The following is a 25,625-nucleotide window of genomic DNA, read 5'->3' as shown; positions in this document are numbered from 1 at the left end:
GTGTAGGAAAATTATAAATGATTCTAACCTTGATACATTGGGAGATAGGTTAATATAAAAATCCAAGGTAAAGCCCACAAATGGAGTGACAATTTTCTGGTGTTGTCTGTCCTTCCTATGATTTCCTGATGTTTCTGGATTCCTCAGGAGTACCTTGTTTGAGGCATTGCTTACTGTGGCAGTCAGTAAGGTCCTCCTGAGATGTGCATAAACATAACCTCTGGAATAACCAAACAACTCACTTTATGGCTTAGTGATAAACACTCATTTGTTTCTAACATTTCCCCCTTTTGTTCTAGGTCTTTATCCAAATGCATCACTAGTTAGTTGCTTGGCAATAATTCTTGGTGCCAGAGATGCCCATTCATAGGAGTCAGGTCCCATTCCTAGGGGAAGGAAGTGAGATTATATGCTGAATTTGGCTTAGACAGAGGCCACATTTGAGTAACAAGGAGGTTCTCATGGAAGTAACTCTTAGGAAATATATATTTCTAAGCTAAGTTTAAATTTTACAGGAATAATGTTCATAAGTGCAAGCATTATTTTGATTGGCCTAGTGTATTGGTTTGTCCTCTTTCACTAGGCACTGCCTATATACTCTAGAGAGTCTTGCCACTCTATTAGAGATAGTAGAAATATTCCCAGGAAGGGAATTTAATATTTTGTTGGTTCTTTTGTGGATCTTCACCCTCTGAAAAAACACCTCATGACCACATGAACACATTTTCCATAGAGGCATGCACTGTGGGCATACTTCCCCACAAATTCCCCCACCAGTGACAACTTGCACCAGCAACCCTCCCTTGCCATACTTACATAAATTCTCTGCAATGCAAAATCTCCTCACAAACAAGTCTATTTTTTTCACTGTGCTTTCATCATTGTAAGATGTGTTAACATTTATGTATTTTTACAATTTCTTCTGTATGTCTGAGGTTGGGATAGAGCTGCAGCTAAGAGCAATAATCTATGTGGTGTGAGTCCAAAATTACTGCCATTGCCCAAGTAGATTGCAGTACATAGCACCAACCCCCTTGACCCCTGCCAGAGGTGGATATGGACACTCCAGAGTGTCCAACAATCTAATCCATCAAGGCTGAATGGGTCTCTAGTTGTTCTTAAAGCTGAGGGAGTACTGTCCTTTCTGCCCTTTAGTGGGTGGTGATGAAACAGCAGGAGACAAACAGTTCAGTCCCTGTATGCTTAAATTGCTTGCTGTTGCCCAGAGAGGTTTAGGATATTTCAGTCTCCTCCTATACTTTGGAGGTGAGGGTGGATTCAGAGGCACAAAACATGCTAGTCCTTGCAGGCACAATGGTTGGAATGGGACATAATTTTCTCATAATTATTATTATAATTTGCTTTGTAAAGCATCCAAGCTGGAAGAAATAAAACAACTTAGGGCTTTAAAAACATAAGGGTCTTTTAGGAGACTAAGCAGAAGAGTTGAAAGTGTACCTAATATTGGTTAGAGTCAGAAAGGGTTAGAAACTCACAGAATGGTGGGACTAGGTTGGTGGGTCCATAAGTTATGGAGGGGGCAATATATGTTAGTGAACATAAGCCTATCCAGTGGGGAGGTAAGGAGATATAAACCACATTTCTGCAAAGAAAGAAACTTCTATTTTGATAGCTTAAAGTAGAAGCAAATGTGAGTTGGGTTAATATTTCATCTGCAGAGTAGGAATGAGATAATTCTTGTATTATTTTTCATGATGCCCTAGACATAAACTTACAAAGACAATATAAGCAACAAGACAAGTATATGGTAAACAAAATAAAGATGGTATCTAAGGGAGCCATTATTTTGTCTTACAGGCACATTCATTAATTATTTTAAAAAGGAATCAGGTTTTTTAAAACATAACATGTTCAATATCCCTCTGCATATGATCCAGAATAGAAATATGTTTCATCAGATATACACATACAGTACTTAATCCTAACCAGTGCATAAGTTACTCTTTGAGCTGAGTTAATACATCTAAGCTCCAGATTTGCAATATCATACATATCTTTGTGGGAGCAGGCCATAAAGCCAGTTGTGTTTTTTTAGGTTCTACTCATGTTACTCTGGCAATTATTGCTCCACTAGGCATTTTTTTTACACAGCCAGCATGCTGCAGCACTGTTCTCCATGGAGAGAAGGGCCAGTGTTTCACTGGCCTGGTGCATAGCACCCTTCAGCGCTATGGAACAGAGCCGGTCTGGAGGCAGTCTACTGTAAATCTCACAATATCAAACCATTGCTAGCTGCTGCAGGAGTCCAAAAGAGCAACTACCTTTCATCTATTTCATGAGTGTGACTAGAGATGTTATTAGGAGGTAAGAAGAGTGCTGAGAAGGACTACTGATGTTTAATATATTTAGAAGTTTTAATTAAATTGACTGCAAAAATGTGGAAATGGATAGAGTGAGTAGCAGCTGGTTTATAAATAAGAATGTGGCTGGAAAGAGTAATATAGTTATTTAGATGTCCATTGAAAGAAAGCTAGAGAACAATTTAGGTACTGAATAACACAGTGGATGCAGAGGTAGATGAGAAGATACACATGCAAGTGTTTCCTTCTGTGCGCTAGAGCAGGTGTATTTCTCCATTGCGGGGTGGTGAGAATGTTAAGAAGCATGGGAAAAATACAACTGGTGTGACATATGAATTGGTTAGCATCAATACTGTAAAATTCATAAATCTATGACAAAGATGTACTGTGTTGATAATGGGAGTGTATTAAAACAGTACCAAATATGGACCATGTTTGGAGGTAATAGTCTGATGATATTATATCATAATCTGTAGCAAATATTCCACCATGGTGTGGTTTGTTGATGAAGGGGTGTTGTATGTGAAGTCTACATATGTGCATGATTGTTTTGTAAATTCACAACTTATATAATAAAATATATTCTAAGAAATAATAATAGGGTGGGTTGGAGGAAAATACACCACATACAAGATATGGACTGTAATTAATAGAAATATTTTGAAAATATTCTTTCATAATTTGTAATAAATGTCTCACAGCAATGCAAGATGGTGGAGGGTTGATATATGAAACTCTTTTATGATGCTATGCATGCTTGTTTTGTAAGTTCCCAACTTTTTTAGTATTCACTTATTGTTTATGTGTGTTCATAACTTTTAGTATACACTTATTGTTTATGTGTATTCATATATGAATTATATCCTTAAATAAAAATTTCTAAAAATCCTCTTGAGATTGTAATTGATTCTAATTTCCCATTTCAGTGTTTTCCAAAGTTTCCTTGTTGACTTTCTAATTTACATTCTCAACTGCACAAGGTATCTAATAAAAGCATTCTACCTAATATGATTCTTCCTCAAAGCTTCTTTCATTTTATCAGGTATGAATTCCAATATATGATGAATGAATAAGTTTCTTTCCAGATTTATTTCATACATGCTTTCTTAGTGTTTTCAGAAATCTGTTTATTCAAAATAACTAATGTAATCAAAATATTTTACTTTTGCATGACTTGAAGCATACTAAATCATAGGAAATCTTACTTTAGCATTAATTTTACTTTCAAATATAAAACAAATTATCTTGAGGATCTCATTTGAGAACTATTTAATTTTATAACTGTTATAATTAAAAGGAAGCATAATTATAAAATGAAAGAAACATGATTTTTAGTTATAATTATTTTTTATGTACCTTTCATTTGTCGTTAGAAAGTAGAATACAATTTGACTGGAATTTTATGTGAGTAATTTTAATGGAGTTGATTTACTCTCATTTATTATATCCATAGGAATTTAGGAGATTTTTTACAAAATATTTCAAAATGGTTACGTAAATTATCTTACTGTAATTATCATTTTCTTTAGTATATTTTTTCAAGGTTTGTCAAAATTCTTTATTTAGAGAAGCTGTAAGCTTACAAAACAATCATGCGTAAAATACTGGATTCTAATGCACAACATCCCACCAATACCTTGTATTAATGTGGAACATTTGTTAGTATTGATGATAGGACTTTTAAAAATAATTGTACATTCTTAAACAATAATTATCATTTTATTGTCTTTTTTTTAAAGATACATAGATCACAAAATATGCTACATTAAAAAATAGGAACATAGGAGATTGTCAGGTGTTCATTGAGAGTATAATGCTGAGAAAACCTTTTCAAAAATATAATAAGGAAAGTTACCTGTTTAAGATATTTAAAGGGGATAATCTAACACAGGACAGACTCCTAGGGAATATGTGAATGCTCATTTTGTCAGAGTGGGTTATAGACCCACATAATTGGGTAGAGACCCATACAATGGGAGCGAAGATATACCCACACCCTGGGGAGGACTGAGGCCATGAATTAGAGGGAACTGGACAAGGCCTAGAGCAGCAGTGTGCCTAAGAGTTACCTCCTGAAAGCCTTCATTTTGTTCAAATGTGGCTAGTCTCAAAGCCAAACTCAGCATGTAAATTCGTTGCCTTCCCCCCAGCATGGGACATGACTCCCAGGGATGAGCCTCCCAGGTGCCAAGGGATCAATACCAAGTACCAGCTGATGATGTAACTAGAAAATGACCTTGAATAAAAGGTTCAACTCAGACCACCAGAATATTTCTGTCTACATATAATAACAGCAGTTAAAAATGCTTTCTGACCTAAATCAAGGGGGAAATGGAAAGGACAAATGAGTTTATATGGCTATGAGTATCTAAAAAAGAGCTGGGAGGTTATCAGAGGGGTTGCCCTTATGCACACCTGAGGAGAGTCCCAGAGACAGATAAAGTAGATACAACCCCAGGTATTGGTTCTTCTGAGGGCTACAGAGACCAACAGGTTCCATGGTCATGGCAGATGGAGTTCACTGCCATGTCAGTTGGCCGTACTTTGGAGTTGGTGTTTCTATGTGATGGAGCTGTACTCAGATGTGATCTTTATTCACAAGCCTCCCCTGTTACTTTTACCAGAACTGTAGTTGGTGCTGGGGTTTAATGTATACCCAGGGGACCTGAATCTCTGGACTGACCATGTAATAGCCAAGTCCTGAGCCTCAACAGACTTTAGCTCCTACACTCTGGTTTATTGGACTTACCCCACTCAGCTAACCTGGAGTTGAAGAATGTCAACCACCACACAATGGAGCCAAGAGTGCCTACACCTGAAAGCAGAAGGATTGCATCCAGCATCCATGTGGAATCTAAGCCCCCTCTTGACATAAATATGGAATGGACACAACCAAGCCAAGGTCCACAGGATGGAGGAATAGAATATGGATTAGAGTTGACTTACTGATATTCTATTCATGAACTATTGTAGTTAGTAATCACAGAAAATGTGGCATTGGTGTGGAGAAAGTGGCCATGGTGGCTGCTGGGTGTGGAGAATGGGAGGAAGAAATGAGATGTGGAGGCATTTTCGGGACTTGAAGTTGTCCTGGGTGGTGCTGCAGGGACAATTACCGGACATTGTAGGTCCTCCCATGGCCTGCCAGATGGAATGTGGGAGAGTGTGGTCTGTGATGTGGACCATTGACCATGAGGTGCAGCAATGCTCAGAGATGTATTCACAAAATGCAATGAATGTGTCATGATGATGGAGGAGAATGTTGCTACGGGGGGAGTAGTGGGGTGAAGGGGGTGGGGGGTACATGGGGACCTCATATTTTTTAATATTACATTAAAAATTGAAAAAAATAACCACAAAAAATACACATTAAGCATTTTTCATTAAATAAAAGAATGATTGAAGATACAAATACACAAATATTTGATTACACTGAATACCATTGATTGTATAATTGTTTTTTCTTTTTTGTTTTTTTATTATTGCAATAATGAAAATACTTTAAAATGATAGAAGTGATGAATGTACAACTATGTGATTATACTGAACACCACTGATTGTACACTTGGATTTATGCTTTATTAATGTGTATCAATAAAATTGATTTGCTAAAAAAAAAAAAAATAGGCGGTTCCCATATACCCCACTCCCAATCCCCCACACTTCCCCCATCAACAACGACTTTCATCAGTGTGGCATATTCAATGTATTTGATGAATCCATTTTGGAGCTCTGCTACACTGAATGGATTATAGTTTACATTGTAATTTATACTGTCCCTCAGTTTATTCAGTGGGTTATGGCAGGATATTTAATGTCCTGCCTCTGTTCCTGCAACTCACATGGCCACTGTCTCCACATTAATGACACAATTTCTTCCATTGCTAGGGTCATAATACTTCTATAGGAGAATGCCAGTAAGTCCACTATAATCCGTATTTTATTCCTCCGCCCTGTGTACCCTGTCATGGTGATGTCCACAACACTTCTAAATTGAGAGGGGGCTTAGATTCCATATGGCTGATGGATGGGATTCTCCTGCTTATAGCTATAGACTCTCTCAGTTCTCTCTTGTGGTGGTTGATGTTCCTCACCTCCCTGTTAGCTGACCGGGGTAAGTCCAATGAACCAGAGTATAGGTGTTGAAAGTCTGCTGATGTTCAGGGCCCAGCTGGCAAATAGACAGCCCAGAGATTCAAGTCTCCTTATCATAAACCAATCGCAGCACCAACCACAGGTTCAATAAAAGTGACAGAAGAAGCATGCAAAGAAACATCACATCTGAGTCCAACTCCATCACACTCAGGAGCACAAATTCCAAAGTAGGGCCCATTAGCAAGGCACTGAACTACAGAGACATCTATCATGAGTGTAGGACATGGGTGTCTCCAAAGCCCTCAGGAGCACCACTGCCTGGGGTTGTATCTATTTTGGCTGTCTCTGAGATCCTGCTGAGATGTGCATAATCATGACCTATCAGATCACCTCCTGATTCATTTTGAAGTCTCTTAGACATATAAACTCATTTGTCTTTAACATTTCACACTTTTATTTAAGGTCTTTTTCTAGTTGCATCACCAGATGGTGCTTAGTATTTATCTGTCGGTGCAAGAAAGACTCATTTCCAGGAATCACGACCCATACTGGGGGGAAGGTAATGCATTTACATGATGAAATTTGCTTAGAGAGTGGCCATATTTGAGCAAAATGGAGGTTCTCCGGAAGTAACTCTTAGACACCCTGCAGCTCTAGGCCTAGATGAAATTTCAAGAACACAGGTTCATAAGCATAATCATCAGAATAAAGGGCTCATTATTGGACCATCCTTCTTCACTGATCTTTGCCCGTGTACTTGGGGAGTTGTTGCTGCTCCACTGGGGAGTGTGACAAAGTTTCCTGGAATGGCAACTCAGCACTCCCTCAGTTGTCATGTGAAACTCTACCCCATATGTCAATACCCAATGATCATACTAACATATCTATACTTCCTATATGCACGCCCTGGAGGACTCCCTCCCACCCGTGCATACCCTATCAATGATACCACACAACTGTGCTCCTCTCCTCCCATAGTTGAACCTCTTGTGATCCAAAACTTCTTCAAAAATGAAGTCTAATATATTGCCAAATTCAATTAATAGGAAATGAAATAAAATGATAGGTTTAAAGATTAGAAATAGAATACACAATAATTTAGAAAACTAAAATAAATTAAAAACTAAATTGAGATATTAAAAAGTGAAAAATCTCATTAATTTTTTTGACATTTTGCTTTTCTTCACTGTAATAAGTGGTGCCCTGTATGCACAATGGCAAGGTAATCTCTTCCATTTTTTCCTCAGTGTCTATATCCATTTTTTTTTAAATGTCTTCAAAAAAGTTTTAGTTCACAGTGAATTCACAAATAGAATATTGGGAACTCCCATATACCCAGCATCAAACCATTTTCCCCCTTCCCCAGCTATGATATTTTTACATGTGTTTATTTATTTATTTATTTTTAAATATTTTTTTATTTTTATCTCAAATACTACAATTGTAGTATTTGAGATAATATTAATGATTACCATGAACAATATTTTATCCTTGAAAAGTGTTGCAGAATTTAAATATTATTTGAAGTGTTTAGAAATGTAATTTCTGGCTTTGCTTTCCTATATAGCAGAAGTTAGTGATAGCAGTTAAAATTAATTAAAATGAAATGAAGTTAATAATTCATTTACTCATTTAGAGTAGTTACATTTTATGAACACAATAATGAAACTTGTCTAACATTTCTCATATTGAAAAACCCAATCAGAGAACATTTTCATCAACCCTGAATGTTCTTTGGATGGCTTTTTCTAAAATTTTCTTTTGTTTCTTTGTTTCTTTCCTGAGCTTTTTAGTAATATTCAGAGAGTCCTGCAGATATATATTTACATTATTCTCATAAAGCAGCACTCAATTCCTCATGAGACACCTCTATTTTATCTAAGGCACCGATAGCTGAACCATCTTTCCAATTTCATGAGACTTTTGGCAAAGAGTTCAAAGTAGAATCCAAATAACTAACACATTTATTAATTAGCAAAACGAAATTGTGCAAGAATTTACAAATGTGGCAAAATTAATATCTTTCAGAATAGTAGGAGTACAGTCATTAGAATCTCCATTTAATCAATAGAATGTGCAAGATCATAGCCAATTCTTCCTTGTCTCTTATCTACAACTTACAAATATCAAGGGCAATGAAAGGCTAGAATCAGAAAATGAGGAAGAATATGATATAAAAAAAATGCATAGTTTTCCATTGTAGCACAAAATATTCCCTATAGTTTTGATGATTCTAATCTTTTATTTTTGTTTTTCTAGTCCTAGGACTTGGTAATTGTGCACCTGATGTTGGTATTTCTTTGCTTTCCAGTCCTCCAAAATTTATTTAACTACTCCCTATATTAACTTCTTGCTGTTGAAACAATTAACATGTTTTACAGTTTCCTGATTGATCCCAGGCTTATACTGGGCTCTAAATTATACAGTATTCTTGGGCAAAGGACTTAAAGCCCTGGGTTTATCATTATCTTTCTGTCAACACAGAAGCAGCTATAACAACTCAATCTTTTGAGTCATCATTATACCAGATCATTCAAATGAGACATACATGTATTCCCCAGGGCAGGTAATTATCAAGCAGATAATTCATGAAAATCAAAAATTAATTACTAACTTCCTATTACTCTTTAGAAATAAACAAAACATTTTATTCCAGGACAAAAAACAAAACAAAACAACTAAATCTGTCTCAGAGTCCCACATTTGAAGATCCATTTCTAGGATCACTCATAGTAACTACACACATGAAGGAAAATTTTGGTAAATTGGACTATGTAAAAATTAAAATCTTTTGATCATCAAAAGACTGAATTACAATAGTCAACAAATAAACCATATGGTAGGTAATGAAGTACTCATATTCAGAATATACAAATAACTCCCATAATTCAACAAGAAAAATGCAGGTAAATATAAATAGATATAGATAAAATATAATATATTAATATATATTAATATACAGTGATATTGAGTTATATATATTTATATATTTATATTGAGATATAGCTCTGTAGAGAGACATATATAAGCTAGTTTAAAAAGTGCATATATTTTTACAATTGTTCTTTTCTCCCTGACTTGATCCTTATCAAGTCAGTTCATGTATAGTTCATGATGCTACATTATTATTTGTTTGTTTTCAGTCTGTTTGTAAAACACCATGCCACTGTTTTTGCTTGAAAAGTAACTTTCCATATTTTTACTCTTAACATTTCCATTTCCTCTTGCTTTTATTGTATCTCTTATAGGCATCATAAAACTAGTCTTTACATTGATATTATATTTGAAAAATGTACCTGAGATATATGCAGATATTTTTCTTCCATCTGAATTATTATTTTAGTTTGTTCTATATTAATCCTTATTTTGAATTTTATTCTCATTTTTTTGAGATCTTTATTCCTTTCTTAGAAAGACAATAATTTGGAGAAACTCATAATCACTTGGTTTTTACTCCCAACACTAATCATATTGTTATTGTCTAGTGTTTCAAACAGACTTGGAAAGGCATGGGTTGGGGCAGCTGTAAGACCAAAGAAGCACTAGGCAAATAGCTAGACATGAGCTTTATTGGGACTTAGGAACAGAAGAGTCTCTTTGATGGTGAATGAAATTAGTGCTCCACAAAGAAGCAAGAAAAAGAGGAATAATAGAAGGGGTCTCAGGACAAAGACATTACATAGGGCATGAGAACAGAGTTTCTGGAAAAGTTACATGAGGTTCACAAATGGGGTGCTTGGTGATGTTATCACAGGAAGGGTGTACACAGCCTTGAGAATATCAAAGTTTGCTGTATGCCTGTTAATTTTTAACTAGTAAGCATCTGGGTTAGGCCACTGTGTTTCATTTAGGGTGGGTACATTCTGGTCCCTGGGCGTTCACATCTAGATTTTCATTTCTGGGTTAATTGACATATTTCCTTGGAAGTGTACTTTATTTATTTGGCCTCAACTTTTTTAAAGACAGCAATAAGCATCATTAAGATATCATTTGAAATTCATCTATTTTTGGAAAAATCTTATGATTGTTTTTCCTATTACTTAAATAAATATTTCCTCAAAAGTCTTTGAGAACTTCTTTAGTGTGACAATTCTTGAAATGTTTTTTTATTTGGAATAAATTGTGCCTTTACATATATAAATTACATAATTGAGATATAATTCAGGCACTATAAAATCTACTCATTTAAAGTATACAAGCCAATGGTGGCAGCATAAGCATCAACAGAAACTGATTTAAAAATTCAGTGGAACTTCTCATCACTGGAAAGGTTCAGGGCCAAAGTCACAATCCTGAGCTTCTAAATCACCTAATATTCTTTTTTTGCATTGCCCGCCAGGGATTGAATGAGGAACCTTGTATGTAGGAATGTGGGAAGCTGGCACTCAACTACTGAGCCATATCTACTTCCTAATCTCTTCTTAAAATGCAGTTTCTGATTTGGAGGTTGTTGCCTGCATTTCTAACAAGCTTCTAGAGATGGTCATGATGTCCCTCCATCAGCCTCTCTGTGAGCAACAAGGAGATCATGAACAAGGAGAATTTGTATTCACCTGTTTAACTCAGCATTTTTGACCAAAGTCTAACTCCTGCAAATACCAGCCCCAGTATTTTGAGTCATTGCTAAAAATACCAAAAGTAATTAACCCAACAATTGACTTTTAAAATATGTTAAGGGAGAAACAAGATTGGAAACCATACAGCATGTTTCATACTATTTCCCAGCCAATCTTTCTTCTTCTAGCTATAGCCAAATGCACATTCACAACGCACAAACACAAATATCCTGCACAACCTTTCCTTTCCCCAGGATTTTCCATAGTTCCCTCCAGTATTTCTTAGATATTATTAATGTTTTGCTTCAGGATTTACTTTAGTGATGGCAATGAGCTATTTGTGTACAACTTATTACATTTTTTCCTATCTACTTTACAGACTTTTTCTATTATTATGACTGATGACAGGTTTTAAGTGTACACCTTTTTTAGGATGTGTTTTGCCTTACATTTAAGATATGCATTAGAAGCAGTAAGGTTAACTGACCACCAGTTGTAAGTCAGAGGCTATGACATCTCATTTTTAATCACTCACCTGTACTAAATTGTGCAAACACACACACATACACACACACACACAACAGATGCAATTTGAAATCCAGAAGGGAAAGGCTTCCTTAAATGGTGAGAAGACACACATGAAGGCAGTTTAATTAAACAATTGAGGTGGACTAACAATAAATACTATAATAAGCCAACATCTAAACTGAAAAGAGAAAAGTGAGAATTATACTGACAAGGGAAAATAAATCAGGAATTTGTTCTTTTTACACTTTTGTTTTTGTTCTGCTGATATTCTACCTGCTGTTATCCTTGGGTCCTTAGAAAGGCTTTCAGCTTTAGTGTTTTTGTTGGAAGTTAGCAATTACTGGGAAGAAGAATGGGCTCTACCTAGAGGTGAAGGAAGATAAGCCTCCAATGTCACACTCTCCCCATTTCTGTAGAGTGATTTAATTTTGCCTCCACCTGGTCCATATACAATTAAGTTTTACTTCATTATATTTACATTAGTCACCTATTATGTAAATTTCCATATCTCATAATAGAAAACAGACTGTATTTTCACTTTAATATATTTTAAATACTACCATAATACTGACTTTTAAATTTGTCTTGTTTTCTAAACTAACATGCTTTTCATTACCAACCTTATATGTGTAATGCTATCTATTGTAATAAAAGTGTATGAGAGCATGTTATGTATAAAGTATGTGTGTTTATGCATACATAGAATACTCTTTGTTATAGATACACCTGGAGTTATCAGAAAGAAATGTCACCCAAATAATATTCATGGGAGCTTTAACCTAACTCTTTGTTCACCCTGTGCTTATTTTTTGAGAATCAAACACAGAGGTCTGAACACAAAGAAGAAACCATTGCACATGCCCAGTCAACTCCCCTAACTAACGTTGACTCCTAAATAAAAGGACCACACATTATTCCTTTCAGAGATAAGGTGCTTTATGGACATGAGTTCATCCTTCTCCATTCTTTGATCAAAGAATAAAGTTTCTGCTCTTCTTTACCAAATCTGGTTCCATTCAATTGGCCAGAGTGACACCAGATAGAAGACTATTTTGAGGTTCCAACCCAAGTTAAAGGCCCAGTTTGATAACACTAGTAGAAAATCTCTTAATGCCCATTACTTTAATATTTTCCATTACTCAAATTTAATTAAAGATGTTATAAAATATTATCAAAAACTATAAAATTGAATACAAAGTGGAAAAATAAGTTTTTCTGATTTATACATTGAATCACTCCAAGAATATTTTCTTTTGAAGTTTTCACTAATTTCATTAATTCTCTAGACCCTGCAGAACCATTTAATAAGACTAGTATTGACAAATACAATGCAATTGAAGTGTTCTTATATCACGTTTACATGATGCTATATGGCAATCACATATTCATAAAATCTAAGTCCTTAATTTTACTGCAGAAATTCACAGTCTAGGCTACAGTCAGGCAGGCTATGTCACAGATTCCAAATTTTTCACTTTGGGAGAATCATTATAATCTTTAAAATTAATGCAAAAAATACATACTTTAGCTTCATTATATAATCTGCTTTCCAATACTCAGTTCATGAAATTTAAATGATGTTTAACATTTGCTGTAAAGACTGTTCTAGAAAAAAAGCAAAGAAAAATGAGATTCAAAAGTGGTTCTTTCATCAAATGTGGCATGTTTGTACTATCTCTCCCCTACATTTCCAGAACCTAGGCTTCTTTGATGGGTCAAGGCATGTAAAATTATTAATATATGAATTGTTGCATTGTAGAAATTACTGTTCAATTTAGCACTAGTTTTATATGAATTCTCTTTTCTTTCTAATCAGCACAAAGCTCCTTTCTCTAAAACATCAAAAACCATTGTGATTATTAATCGAAAAATATGTGGCATTGGTGTGGAGAAAGTGGCCATGGTAGCTGCCGGGTGTGGGGAATGGGAAGAAGAGATGAGATGTGGAGGCGTTTTTAGGACTTGGAGTTGTCCTGGGTGATGCTGCAGGGACAGTTACTGGACGTTGTGTGTCCTCCTATGGCCCACTGGTGGAACGTGGGAAAGGGTGGGCTATATGATGTGGACCATTGACCATGATGTCCAGCGGTGCTCAGAGATGTATCCACCAAACACAATGAATGTCTCATGATGATGGAGGAGATTGTTGCTGTGGGGGAGAAGTGGTGTGAGGGGGCTGGAGGGTATGTGGGGACCTCATATTTTTTGAATGCAATATTAAATAAATAAATAAAGAGAAAAAAAAAACAATAGAGGAGTTGTCCTAAATGATATTGCAGGGACAGATGCTGGACATTATATATCCTGCCATAACCCACTGAATGTACTCAGGGAAAGCATAAACTACAATGTAAACTATAATCCATGCAGTGCAGCAGTGCTCCAAAGTGTATTCACCAAATGCGATGAATGTGCCACAATGATGAAAGAGGTTGTTAATGTGGGAGTAATGAGGGTTAAGGTGTGAGGTATGGAGGGCGGGGCAAGATGGTGGCTGAGTGAACTTCCCTGATAGTATCTCCTGCCGGGAGTCGGCTGGGCAGCGTTGGAGGCTCTTTGGGACCTGGCTGTTTCAGGATTTTTGCTGGTCGGGAGGTGTCTGGACATCAATTTGGAGGGAAGGTAACAGAGAGGATGCGTCTGTGAAATATACACGGAGGTCCCAGCTGCGCGTGGAAGATTCCCTCCTTGGGTGGGTGGAACCACAGCATCGGGTGCTGCCGTAGCGTGGGAAGCCACTGCGGGTTTTTTTTTTTCTTTTTTTTGGAGGCTCTGCAGTACTGGGGAGATCGTGGGCCCTGGGTGGCCTATTGGGGGGTTTGTGGGATGGGAGGCGCTTGCAGACCGATTTGGGCAGACAGACGGGAGTTTTATGGCAAAGCGGGGGAAATTTTTGATTGTGGACACAAACAATAGTGCTTCCACCTAGAGCCACGCCCCCCCCAAGCCCGGCTGCTGATCTACAGCGGTCTTAAAGTGATAGCAACAAAGAGACGCTACCAGGATCTCGTAGGGTGGAAGCTGATTAGGGGAATATTTTGTGAAGTGTGGGAATTGTGGGTTTGGACTCTATTATTAGCGTTTCGGGCTGGAGCCCCTCCCCTGGACCTGGATATTGATCTGAGTCATTAAATTGGCTGTAGCCTAGAGGCGCCCCCAGGTGGCCATTCTGGGGGAACACAGGGTGGGAGGGTTCCTGAAGTCAATTGGTGATATATCCACACAATAGACCCTAGTGAGTGAGTGAACTGTAGGGTACAGAAGACAGGATAGAGCTTGTGGATGTGACCTCACCCATAGGGCTGGTACTCAGCTGCGGGGATCCCTGAAGGCTGTGATGCACTATGGTGCTCCCAGGCTTCCTGTTAACTGGACTGAGGTTGCCAGGTCTGAGTCCCCTGGACTTTGGTGGCCCACACCCCAGAGACTCACACCTCTTGACTCTCAATATCTCAGACTTTCCATCCCTGAATCACCATGCCCTGAGGTCCATCTGAGGTCCTTGAATGTCCTAGCCCTCAAGGTTTGCATTTTTTCTTCTTTGTTTTGTTTTGTTTTTATTTTTATTCTATTTTTATTTTTTATTCTATTTTTTTAATGTTCTCATTCCTGGCATTGCATTATCCCCTAGTCTTTTCTCCCAGCATATCCCCCAAAGTCTTTTTTTTTTTCCCTCTCTCTCTTGTCCCCCATCTTCTTCTTATTCTATTTTATCTTAACAATACAATAGGTGCTGCAGGAAACACCTCACATTTGCTGGGTTTCCTCATCCTCCACTGCCTCATTTCTGTGTGAATAGATTTTGGCTATCTACACTATCCCCTTTCCCCTACATCTTGATATCCTCTATCATTTACTATCTCTCCTATATTCCACCTCCTTTTCTTTGATCCACAAAGTGTCTAACTCTTAATTTCTAATACCTATGTTTTGTTTTCTGTCTGGTATCCACTCTTGAAACTATTACCTTTCTTTTCTCTTTCCCTCTCTCATGAAAACAATACCTTTTTAGTTCATACCATATTCCTCCCATATTCAGTCATCTACCTCATTATAGGTACTCTACCTACTGCTATAACTCTACACAATTTACATGAATCTAACCTCCATCCTCCCAGAACTCATATTGTTGCTTTGTTAACATATATCACCAATACTACTTTACACTTTTCCTTGCTTACACATTGCCTTTCCCCGGCACTAATACTTTCCTTTAAAGTGAACTTAACCAGCAATAAGAAACTAGAATAAGAAGAACAAAGTGACAAGGAGAAGATATAACACTTACCCAAAAACAACAGCTAATTAATCTCCAAGACTCGACAAAGAAGCTAAGGAACTGAATAAACCCATCAAGAAAAAATGATGACCAGACAGCAACAAAAATCTACAAACCAAACCAGTAATCAGGAAAACATGGCTGAATCCAATCAACAAACTAAAAATCAGGACGGGGAGCAGAACTTTGCACAAGAAATGAAAGATCTCAGAACATTTATCACTGACAAATTTGATGAAGTAATGAAAGAGGTTAACAGTGTGAAGACAACACTTGGAGGGGAAATTGCAGACATACACAAAAAAATAACAGATATGATAGAAATGAACACCACAGTTCAAGAAATCAAAAATACACTTGCAGCAAATATCAGCAGACTAGAAGAGGCAGAGCAGAGAATTAGTGATGTGGAAGACAGTGCATTGGAAATCAAAAAAGATAGTAGAAGTGGTCAAAAAAAAGATAGAAAAAATCCAGCTAGGACTTAGGGACCTGAATGATAATGCAAAACGCTCAAACATACGTATTATAGGCATTCCAGAAGGAGAAGAGAAGGGAAAGGGGTCAGAAGGAGTGTTGCAGGAAATAATGGCTGAAAACTTCCCAAATCTACTTAAAGAGACAGATATACATATCCAAGAAGCACAGCAAACTCCACTGGTCATAAACCCCAACAGGCCCACCCCAAGACATATACTTGTCAAATTATCCAATGCTCAAGACAAAGAGAAAATTCTAAAAGCAGCAAGAGAAAAGAAAACCATCACGAGGGAAGCTCCATAAGATTAAGTGCTGATTTCTCATCTGAAACCATGGAGGCAAGAAGGCAGTGGTATGATATAGTCAAGGTACTAAAGGAAAAAAATTTCCAACCAAGAATACTCCATCCAGCTAAACTAGCATTCAAAAATGATGGAGAGTTCAAAATATTCGCAGATAAACAGAAACTGAAAGAGTATACCAACAAGAAACCTCCCCTTCAAGAAATTCTAAAGGGAGTTCTGCAGGAAGAAAGGAAAAAAAACAGGACAGGCAGAGTTGGAGGAGAGTGTAAGAGCAACAAAAAAGACAAAAATAGAAGGGGAAAAATAATACAAACAAAATATAAAAAACACAAATCCAATCAAAATATGGCTAACACAAATAATTCCCTGAAAGTAATAACACTGAATGTCAACGGATTAAACTCACCTATCAAAAGATTCAGACTGGGACACTGGGTAAGGAAATATGATCCATCTGTATGCTGTCTACAAGAGACACATTTTAGACCCAGAGACTCATGGAGGTTGAAAGTGAATGGCTGGAAAACAATCATACAAGCAAACAATAACCAAAAAAAGGCAGGAGTAGCTATATTAATATCAGACAAAATAGACTTTAAATGCGAAACAATTGTGAGAGACAAAGAAGGATACTACATTTTAGTGAAAGGGACAATCTGTCAAAAAGATCGAACGATCATAAATATTTATGCTCCTAACAAGGGTGCCTCTAAATACATGAGGAAAACACTGGAAAAACTAAGTGAAAAAAGAGATGCATCTACAATTATAGTGGGGGATTTTAATACACCACTATCAACTCTGGACAGAACATCTCAAAAGAGAATCACTAAAGAAACAAAACATTTGAACAGTATATTAGAAGAGCTGGATCTAATAGACATATATAGATCATTACACCCAAACACAGCAGGATATACATTTTTCTCAAGCGCACATGGAACATTCTCCAAGATAGACCATATGCTAGGCCACAAAGAAAGGCTGAATGAATTCAGAAAGATTGAAATCATACAAAACAATATCTCTGACCACAGTGGAGTGAAACTGGAAATTGCAAGGGACAGAGGCCCAGATTTCACATCACAATTTGGAAATTAAACAGCACACTCTTAGAAAAACAGTGGGTCAAAGAGGAAATCTCAAAAGAAATCAATGACTACCTTGAAACAAATGATAATGATAACACAACATACCAAAATTTATGGGATACAGCAAAAGCAGTACTGAGAAGGAAATTTATAGCCATAAATTCATATATCAAAAAAGAAGCAAGAGCAAAAATTGAAGAACTAACTGCACATTTGGAGGAATTAGAAAAACAACAACAAAGTAACCCAACAGGAAGAAGAAGGAAGGAAATAACAAAGATAAGAGCAGAACTAAATAGAAATAAGAAAGCACTTGAAAAGATAAACAAGACCAAGAACTGGTTTTTTGAGAAGATCAACAAAATTGACAAACCTTTAGCGAGACTAACAAAGAAAAAAAGAGAGAAGATGCAAATACACAAAATAAGAAATGAGAAAGGCGATATCACCACTGACCCCACAGAAATAAAGACTATCCTAAGAGGATACTTTGAAAAACTATATTCCAACAAAAATGACAATTTAAAGGAAATGGACAAATTCCTAGAAACACATGAGCAGCCCATATTGACAAAAGAAGAAATTGATGATCTTAACAAACCAATCACAAGCAAAGAGATAGAATCAGTCATTAAAAATCTTCCAACTAAGAGCCCAGGGCTGGACGGCTTCACAGGTGAATTCTACAAAACATTCCGAAAAGAACTAAAACCAATCCTGCTGAAACTATTCCAAAAAATCGAAACAGATGGAACATTGCTGAACTCCTTCTATGATGCCAACATTACCCTAGTACCAAAGCCAAACAAAGACACCACAAGAAAGGAAAATTACAGACCAATTTCTCTAATGAACCTAGACACAAAAATACTTAACAAAATACTTGCTAATCATATTCAACAACACATTAAACGAATTATACACCACGACCAAGTGGGATTCATCCCAGGTATGCAAGGATGGTTCAACATAAGAAAATCAATCAATGTAATACACCATATAAACAGACTGAAGGAAAAAAATCACATGATTATATCTATAGATTCAGAAAAAACATTTGACAAAATACAGCACCCCTTCTTGATAAAAACACTCCAAAAGATTCGAATACAAGGAAACTTTTTGAACACGATAAAGAGTACATATGAAAAACCTATAGCCATCATTGTTTACAATGGAGAAATCCTGAAATCCTTCCCTCTAAACTCAGGAACAAAACAAGGATACCCATTGTCTCTGCTCCTATTTAACATTGTCTTAGAAGTACTTGCTAGAGCACTGAGGCAAGAACCAGATATAAAAGGCATTCAAATTGGAAAGGAAGAAGTCAAAATTTCATTATTTGCAGATGTTCTGATCCTATACATAGAAAACCCTGAAAGATCTACAACAAAGCTTCTAGAACTCATAAATGAGTTCAGTAAAGTCACAGGTTATAAGATCAATGTGCAAAAATCAGTAGCATTTCTGTACACCAATAATGAGCAAGATCAGGAGGAAATCAAGAAACAAATACCATTCACAATAGTAAATAAAAAAATCAAATATTTAGGAATAAATTTAACTAAAGAGGTAAAAAACTTATACACCGAGAACTATACAAGACTGTTCAAGGAAATCAAAGAAGACCTAAATAAATGAAAAAATATTCCTTGTTCATGGATAGGAAGACTGAATATTATTAAGATGTCTTTCCTACCAAAATTGATCTACACATTCAATGCAATCCCAATAAAAATCAACACAGCCTTCTTTAAGGAACTAGAAAAACTAACTATGAAATAGATTTGGAAAGGAAAGAGGCCCCGAATAGCCAAAGACATATTGAAAAGAAAAAATGAAATTGGAGGAATCACACTTCCTGACTTCAAAACATACTACAAAGCTACAGTAGTGAAAACAGCATGGTATTGGCATAAGGAGAGACACACGGACCAATGGAATCAAATTGAAAGTTCTGATATAGAACCTCATATATATAACCATATAATATTTGATAAAGCCACCAAACCCTCTCAACTGGGAGAGAATGGCCTATTCAACAAATGGTGCCTGGAGAACTGGATAGCCATATGTAGAAGAATGAAAGAGGATTACCATCTCACATCTTATACAAAGATCAACTCAAGATGGATTAAAGACCTAAATATAAGAGCCAAGACCATAAAGATCTTGGAAAGCAGTGTAGGGAAACATCTACAGGACCTTGTAATAGGAAATGGCTTCATGAATATCACACCAAAAGCATGAGCAGCAAAAGAACAAATAGATAAATGGGACTTCCTCAAAAGTAAAGCCTTCTGCACCTCAAAGGAGTTTGTCAAGAAAGTAAAAAGGGAACCCACACAATGGGAGAAAATATTTGGCAACCATATATCTGATAAGAGACTTATAACTTGCATATATAAAGAACTCATATATCTTGAAAATTAAAATATAAACAACCCATTTAAAAAATGGGAAAAGATTGAAACAGACACTTCTCCAAAGAAGAAATACAAATGGCTAAAAAGCACATGAAAAAATGCTCCAAATCTCTAGCTATCAGGCAAATGCAAATCAAAACTACAATGAGATACCATCTTACTCCCATAAGATTGGCAGCTATGAAAAAAACAGAAGAATACAAATGCTGGAGAGGATATGAAGAAAGGGGAACACTCATCCACTGCTGGTGGGAATGCAGAAGGATCCAACCATTCTGGAGGACAGTTTGGCGGTTTCTCAAAAAACTAACCATAGATTTGCCATATGACCCAGCAATACCACTGCTGGGTATATACCCATCAGAACTGAAAACAAGGACACAAACCGATATATGTACACCAATGTTCATAGCAGCATTGTTCACTATCACCAAAAGTTGGAATCAACCCAAATGCCCATCAACAGATGAGTGGATCAATAAAATGTGGTATATACACACAATGGAATACTACTCGGCTATAAGAACAAATACACTATAAACACACGTGATAACATGGATGAATCTTGAGAACCTTATGTTGAGTGAAGCAACCCAGGCATTGAAGGACAAATACTACATGACCTCAATGATATGAAATAAGCAACCTGCCTCAAAGAGCTAGAGACTGGAAAAGAGGCTTACAGGAAATCGGGGGGTGGAGGAAGGATGTGAGTCGACGTCTACAGGGGTGGAATCTATGATGAGCTGGCAGTAAGTATGAGCACAAAGAAGGGACAAAATGGGGGCAAGGGGTTGCCTTCGGGTGGGGCTTTGCCGGTTTGAAGGAGGCTGGGGATGGGCGGAGGGGTTATTTGCTCAAAAATTGGGGGGAGGGAGGGGCAACATACAAACATAGGAGAGTGTCAGGTGTTCGTTGAGAGTAAAATGTTGAGAAAATCGTATCAAAATATAATTAGGAGGGTTACCTGTTTAGGATGCTCAGGGGCGATGGTCTGATGTGGGACGGACTCCGGGGGAATAGCTGAAGGCTCATTTTGCCAGGGTGCGTTGTACCATTGGGTAGAGACCCAAGAAGTGAGAGTCCTGGGGAGGACTAATGCCATCAAATAGAGAGAACTGTATCTCTCATGAGAAAGGGTGGCTCCCAGGGCATTAGGGCAGTTGAAAAAGTCAGGCCCTGAACACGGCTGCAAGTATCTCTGGACGTGGCTTCTCGGGAAATGGAGATTGGCTGGCGCTGTGGGCCCCAAGGGGAGGGGAAAATGGATGTGGAATGGATGGAACCAAGGTAAATGTGGGGGCAAGAGAGGAGTTTTGCGAGAGTACACAAGGATGAATATAAAACATGTAATATTACACCAAAAACATATAGGGGATGACAGACTAATAATGTAAACCATAATGCAAAACATAGGATAACTAAAAAATTTAGAAAACTGTAAATCCTTAAGTATGGACCACATTGTAAGCACAGAGGTCACCTTGTTTGAAAGCTATTGTTTCGGAATCTGTACATCAGTTTCAGGAAATATGATATGAATAAGTTAAAAGATTATCGCTGTAGAAGGGAAAAGGTTTTATGGTGGATCTGTGGAAGTACTGTATATTGTATATATGAATTACTGTGATCTAGGACTCTTGTGAAGAGAAGCTCAATAATTAGAAAAAAACAGAAAAGAAAAAGATAGGATGTAGAAATTTTCCCAAATCAATATGTACTCTAGATCTAACCCTTAAACTCATCACTATATTTCATTTTACTAGTAAGGGAAACTGACATTATGTTGGGATTCACTTTACAGGAAGTTTTGGATCACAGAGTGGTTCAACGATGGCGGTGGAGGAATACTGATATGGGATGTTATTGACAGGCTATATATGGTTGACAGGGAGTTATACAGGGCATATGTCCAGGGTACATGGTAATGTTTAGATATACTCATAGTGGAAACAATTGAAAACAACAGCTGGGGGGGTACTGGGATCCTGGCTGGGGGGTCTCTGTAGTGGTCCCTGGGGGAGCAGCGGCAGTCCCCCAGGTGCAACAGTAAGAACCAGGAAGGAATGAGGGCCCAACAGTGGGCTCCTGATACTAATGGCTATGCTTATGAGCCTATACACCTGCAATAAGAACAAGGCCTAGAGAAGCATTGTGCCTGGGAGTTTCCTCCTGACAGCCTTCATGTTACTCAAATGTGGCCACTCTCAAAGCCAAACTCAGCATGTAGATGCAGTGCATTCCCCCCAGCGTGGGACATGACACCTGGGGATGAGCCTCCCTGGCACCAAGGGATCACTACCACATACCAGCTGAAGGTGCAACTAGAAAATGACCTTGAATTAATGGTTCAATGCGGATCAGCAGAATATCCCTGTCTACATATAATAACATGACTTCAAAATGCTGTTTGACCTAATGTAAGGGGGAAATGGAAAGGAGAAATGAGTTTATAAGGCTACGAGTCTCTTAAAAAGGGTCTGGAGGTTGTCAGAAGGAATGCCCTTATGCACAACTGAGCAGAGTCTAAGAGACAGATAAAGTAGATACAACCCCAGGTATTGGTTCTTTTGAGGGATAAAGAGACCCACGGGTTCTATGGTCATGGCAGATGGGATTCACTGCCATGTCAGTTAGCCCTTCTTTGGAGCTGGTGTTTCTGTGTGATGGAACTGGACTCAGAGGGGATCTCTTTTCACAAGACTTGCATGCTACTTTACTGGAATTGTAGTTGGTGCTGGGGTTTAAGATATATTTAGTGGATTTGAATCTCTGGACTGACAATATGACACCCAGGCCCAGAGCCTCAACAGACTTCAGCTCCTACACTCTGATTTATTGGACTTACCCCACTCAGCTAACATGGAGTTGAAGAAGGTCAACCACCACACCATGGAGCCTAGACTGTCTACAACTGAAAGCAGGAGGAGCACATCCTGTATCCATGTGGAATCTAAGCCCCCACTTGACATAGATGTGAAATGGACACAACCAATCCAATGTCCACAGAGAAAATGTGGCATGGGTGTGGGAAGGGTGGCCATGGTGGCTGCTGGGAGCAGGGAATGGGAGGAAGAGATGAGATGGGGAGGCATTTTCGGGACATGGAGTTGACCTGGATGGTGCTTCACGGTCAATTACGGGACATTGTAGATCCCCCCAGGACCCACTGGATGGAACGTGGGAGAGTGTGGGCTATAATGTGGACCATTGACTGTGGGGTGCAGTGATGCTCAGAGATGTACTTACCAGGTGCAATGGATGTGTCATGATGATGGGAGAGAGTGTTGCTGTGGGGGGAGTGGGGGGTGGGGGCGGTGGGGTTGAATGGGACCTCATATTTTTTGAATGTAATATTTAAAAAAAATAAAATAAAAACAAAACAAAAACACACAATTAGTATGTAAATAGATAATGGGAATGGCCATAATTAAACCCATACGATTTGTCAATTAAAATAAAGGGGAAAATTTCACAGGTAGTGGTATGAGGATGTGAAAATAAGAAAATTTTATATAACAATGGTTCTGAGATTTTAGGGGCAATTTCAATAAAACCCATTTTTAAAAAATTCTGGGTTCAAAAAATATAAAGATCTCTTTCAGAAATATGTCACTGAGGAACAAAATACCAGTCTTATTAATGATGAAGTATAAAGTGAAGGGCATGGAGGTGATCTGTGATATTTTGGCACTCGGAACTACCTCACATACTAACATAGATGAAGGGAAATATAATGAGGGTATGTTTGGGTCTAGAGAGCATACATATGGATTCAGGATAACTGTGAAGAGAGAAGAAAAGTAATGACTCACTTAAATAATTTCCCAGGCCTCCTGTAACAAAATATCACTAACTCCATATTAAGAAACAGAAACTTATTTTCAGTTTTGGAGATAAGAAGTCAAAAAGCAAGGTGCTTTAAACATATTCTTTCTCTCTCTGAAAGCTAAAGCAGGGGAGGAGATCCTTTCCTGCCTTTTCCTGTCGTGTGGCCACTACCAGACATAGTTGTGTTCCTTGGCTTATGGTAGCACAACTCTAACTTCTGTGTCTCTTCACATAGCTGATTCTCTCTTTGTCTTGATCTGTGTCTTTTCCTTTTCTAATAAGAATACCTTTCAAACTGGACTTAAGCCTACACTAATCAATCTCAACCTGACCTTAACTTCATTACATTGGCAAGGACCCTCTTTCCAAATAAGGTCACAACTCACAGTTCTGGATTTAAGATGTCAACATATATTCTGGGGGCCCACAAATTAATCCATAACATACCTTAAGTCTTCACAGCTTTTCTAATACTTCAGCTACACAAAAATAAAGCAATTATAAGTGACTGCTCCTTTTTTAGGGGAATATGAATAGGGTGGGAAAAAATTGCTAAAGATATTATGAAGAGGTAATTCCTCTCCATTGAGATAAGACTCTATTACTACTATTCTTCTGAATGTCATTGGACAACATATTAGGTTTATCAATTTAAACCATAGAAAATTCAAAGATGGGAGAGATTGTATCTCTTATACAGCTTCAATGCTCAGTGCATAAAAAGGTGAAAGTTCACACAGTATTGAATTCAATTCCTTTATATTGTATGGCAATATAATCAGATAAACTATTCTGAATTTCTACAATGAGATTACAAGCCTTGAAAAAGTCTCAATTAAACTCACAAAAGATAAGCGATTCATTTTTGATTTCCATTATCAAATTCTCCAGGAAAAATAAGAACAAGGATGAAATCCTCCTTCAGGTAAAGATCAAGAAAATCTTATCTTGATTGATGTAGTAGATTCTATTCATGCTTTTGAAGTTTTTTTGGATTCCCTCAGCTTCTACTGCCTGGAAAGTTTTCTCATGTGGAATAGGAACCATTCTTTCCGGGATTTGCAAATAAGTTTATAGCTAAATATCTGATTGGCCACAAAAATTTACAGTCACACAGATTACCACAACATTTCCCTCCTACACACAAAATGTAAAATACATGATTAACTTTGAAAAAGGTAAATGTGTGAGTTTTGTACATAACAAAGTTACAAAATATTGTGCCTTAGGTAAGGAATGTAAATTGAGAAATTCTTCTGCATTTTAACTTTCCCAGGATGATGTGTTCCTAGAGTTCATAACTTGGGAACCTAAATTTACCTCCTTACACCCCCCTATTGCTGTCCCTTAGTATAGATATAATAACTTCTTTGACATTGCTGAAAAAAAGACAATATTACAGTAAACTATATTCCATAATTTAATTTAATTTAATTTTTCCATGTATCACCATATATTTAACACATTTTAAAGGAAGAATATTATTATACTATTAACCACAATCTTCATCCACCACAAAAATATTACTAAACATTCTCTACATTATTCTTTAGCTTCCTTTCCATTCAAATAGTATACCCACAGACTACCCTTGCAGCCACACTCACATTTATAAATCAGCAATGTTAATTATACTAAATATAATGTACTACCATTAACTTATTCATTTCTACATGTTTAAAATAAACCTCATTTAAAATCCTGCATACATTA

At 37.2% G+C, this 25,625-nt stretch overlaps 1 pseudogene; it reads right to left on the bottom strand.

The window, feature by feature from the left end:
• Positions 1-303: 303 nt before the first annotated feature.
• The window catches only part of LOC111760817 (palmitoyltransferase ZDHHC7-like), a 40,853-nt pseudogene continuing 15,531 nt past the window's right edge, over positions 304-25,625 (bottom strand).

This window comes from Dasypus novemcinctus, chromosome 16, assembly GCF_030445035.2.
Source record: "Dasypus novemcinctus isolate mDasNov1 chromosome 16, mDasNov1.1.hap2, whole genome shotgun sequence".
Classification (NCBI taxonomy): domain Eukaryota; kingdom Metazoa; phylum Chordata; class Mammalia; order Cingulata; family Dasypodidae; genus Dasypus; species Dasypus novemcinctus.
This window is presented reverse-complemented; position numbering and strand designations above follow the sequence as displayed.